This window comes from Oncorhynchus masou, chromosome 13 (genome assembly GCF_036934945.1).
Source record: "Oncorhynchus masou masou isolate Uvic2021 chromosome 13, UVic_Omas_1.1, whole genome shotgun sequence".
NCBI classification, from domain to species: Eukaryota; Metazoa; Chordata; class Actinopteri; order Salmoniformes; family Salmonidae; genus Oncorhynchus; species Oncorhynchus masou.
In genome coordinates, this window is record NC_088224.1 from 21767333 (window position 1) to 21770864 (window position 3532).

The 3532-nt window shown below is 47.0% G+C and overlaps 1 protein-coding gene across 1 annotated transcript in view; it reads right to left on the reverse strand.

Moving 5' to 3' along the window:
* LOC135551895 (collagen alpha-2(VIII) chain-like) overlaps positions 1-1559 on the reverse strand; it is a 155018-nt gene extending 153459 nt beyond the window's left edge. Inside the window, exon 1 of the mRNA XM_064983171.1 lies at positions 789-1559. The gene's annotated coding sequence lies outside the window, so the exon portion shown is untranslated. The remainder of the gene's footprint in view (positions 1-788) is intronic.
* Positions 1560-3532: the final 1973 nt, after the last annotated feature.

Consider the following 3532-nt stretch of genomic DNA (forward strand, 5'->3'; position numbering starts at 1 on the left):
CCAAATAGGGTTATTCGAAGGGTTTTCCTATGCTGACAGAATTTAGGTTTGAGACATCCATTTTTTTTCTAAGAGTGGAGCTCAACATACAGGTGTAGACATTATGCAACACTTTGTCTTCAACTTGTCTTGGGATAATACACCAATGAGAAGGCAGAGACAGAGACACACCCTCCCACCTCATATGAAGGAAACCTGTGTCGCTGTGAGAGACCAACTGGCCGTCCTTACATGTTCATGGAACTAACGCACACTCACATACATAGTCACACATATATACATACACAGACACTCGTGCACACAATCATGCTAATAAATAAACAGCTGCATGAATGAGAGAAGGAGAGAAAGAAAGAAAGATAGAAAGAGTGGAAGAGAGAGAGAGCAGGATGCCTGAAAGTCACGCTACGAGGAACCATAATGACGCGTAATAATGAAATTGCTAATATTATTACTATAACAGTTAATGGAATACAAATGTGACATACAGGGAGATAATTGGGTACAAGAGTTGCATTGGTAGTTTCTCATCTTAAAGGCATTAAACTCCTGCCTTTTGCTAGCGCTAGCTTTAGCTCAGCACCACAGAGTATTATGCAGGTCCCATGACTGAGTTATTGCTCCATGTGTTTTTCTTTCTGCCTTTTCTGTTGCCTTTGGCTCACGGGGCTCTCGCTCCCTGCCCTGCGGCGAAATGTGATATAAGGAAAAAGCAAGGGATGACAGGATGGAGGGATGAGAGGAAATGGAGGGACACGTAAGGAGGGAAGAGGACGCGGGGGGCTTACCTTGCGTTTCTCTCCACCGAGCGTTGAAGGTTAGATGGAGGAATGTGATGTGTGTGGGTGTCAGTGAGGTGGTAATTTCAGGTGGGTCCTCTGGCTCCTCTCCTCCTTCAGCCACGCATGTCTCCCGGAGAAATTGGGTATCAGATCAGTCAATATCAACAACAAAAAAAGGAATAAAAAATAAATAAAAACGTAGAAATGCCTCTGGTTTTAAAGCTGAGTTAGTTTACATGTGCAGAGGAAGGGAGGGTGGACTACAACAACAACAGAAAAAAATGAATATTTTCACCAACTGCAGGTGGAACAAATTGTATTTTTCTTTTGGTTCTTTCTCTGTCTCTCTGGAGGAAATTTAGTCCATGTGCTTCTGCAGAAAATGAGCGAGTGAGAGAGAGAGACTCTGAGAGAGGGACAGAGTGAGAGCGAGAGAGGAGGGGAAAACGTCTATGCCGTCTTCAGGCTGACTAAAAGTGGATCTGAGACGCACCTTCTGAATCTCAGCGCTCTCACACTCCGGGGTGGAAAGTAGGAGGGAAGGAGAGAGAGAGAGAGAGAGCGAGCGAGAGAGAGAATAGAGAGAGAAGCAGTACATGCAGGCAGGTAGGCAGTACAGGCAGGCAGGTAGGCAGTACAGGCAGGCAGACTATTCTAGTCGGCTTGGCTGAGAGTTAAGTGCAGTGCACTCCCACTCCCACAGCTTATAACTAGGGGCCGTGCACCTCCCAGGTCCAATCTCCTCACCCTAGCTTTACTCTGCGCTCCCTCTCTCACTTCAGGCTTATTTTGGGAAAAGAGAGTCAGGATTGTTCCTTGGGTTCCCTGCCACACAAAAGACAAGTGTATGAGGGTGGATAGAGTGAGGTAGGACGGAGAAGGGGAGTGGGCAGGATGGGGTGGGGTAGCAGCACAGAGAGGGGTGGGGTAGAGTGAGGGAGGGAGGGATGGAGGGAGGGGGGGGATTTGGTAGCTTCTATTGCCCCCTTTATTTACCCTCGCTCCCTCCATCACACCCTCCCTCCCTCCCTCTCTCCTTCAGAGAAAGCTCCCAGCCATTTCTACCTCACTATTCAAGTTATTGTTTTCCCACTTCGGATAGAAATACAGGCAGGCAAACACGAGGCTACACAACACACACACACACACACACACACACACACACACACACACACACACACACACACACACACACACGCGCGCGCACACGCACACTCACACACACACACACACACACACACACACACACACACACACACACACACACACACACACACACACACACACACACACACTTACTGGAGAGTGTTGGCACAAGAGTTGCCATAGAGGTTTCACGCTCAACAGCTTTCCACTCACCTCAAACAATCTTTCTCTTCACTTTTGGTCTATATTAGCCTAGGTCAAAGACCAAGATTAGTCAAGTAGTTGAATCAGGTGTAGGGTTACAAAATTCCATACTTTCCCCAAAATATCAGGTTTTCCAGGATCCCGGATTTCCTTCTTATTCCCTCTTCATTTCACAAATCGTCCAACCGTGATTTCTGGAAAATATTAAAAAGCCAGGCATGTCACATAATTGCACAAAACACAGGGCCCTAATTTCTGGGTGTGTGTCATGCAAGGTACATTAGGTACATTCACATACAAGTGGAAAAACATTTCCGTAAGTAATAAGGGGGGTAATCATGCAGCAATTTTAGGCTAATTGCTAACCATTCAATAATAAAAGCTCTCCGGCTAGGCTAACCATTCCAGGATATTTGAATGTGGGCTATTGGGCTACTGGCATAGTTGCTTATCACACTGTGGCTAATTTCTAATCATGCTGACGCTAACTATTCAAGGCTAATTGAACTGAAACTAACTGCATATCTGCATCCCTGAGTAGCTAATTGCTAATGGAATAGTGGCTAACTATTCAGGGTGAATTATGACTTGACTCAACACGTCAAACAGAGGCTTACTATTCAGAGTGTGTTCTACTTAGGGTTAGCATTCAGAGCTAATTGTTCATCTGTGTGTTGGCTGTGTGTTATGGTAGTGGACCTTGAAGCCTGACTCTGGATGCATCCCAAATTCTACCCTATTTCTTACATGGTGCACTTATTTTTGACCAGGGCCTATCTGGTCAAAAGTAGTGAACTATAGGGCCTCCCGGGTGGCGCAGTGGTTAAGGGCGCTGTACTGCAGTGCCAGCTGTGCCACCAGGGACTCTGGGTTTGCCCCCAGGCTCTGTCGTAACTGGCCGCGATTGGGAGGTCCGTGGGGCGACGCACATTTGGCCTAGCGTTGTCCGGGTTAGGGAGGGTTTGGCCGGTGGGGAAATCCTTGTCTCATCGCAGCCCAGCGACTCCTGTGGCGGGCCGGGCGCAGTGCGTTGTAATCAAGGTTGCCAGGTGCACGGTGTTTCCTCCGACACATTTGTGCGGCTGGATTACGGGTTGAATGGCACTGTGTTAAGAAGCAGTGCGGCTTGGTTGGGTTGTGTGTCGGAGGACACATGACTTTCAACCTTCGTCTCTCCCGAGCCCGTACGGGAGCTGTAGCGATGAGACAAGATAATAGCTACTAAACAATTGGATAAAACGAAATTGGGAAGAAAAAGGGGTAAAAAAATAAATAAATAAAAAATAAAAAATAAAAAAAGTAGTGAACTATAAAGGGATAGGGTACCATTCCGATAGGGTACCATTCCGATAGGGTACCATTCCGATAGGGTACCATTCCGGACTCAGGCCAGGTCTGCG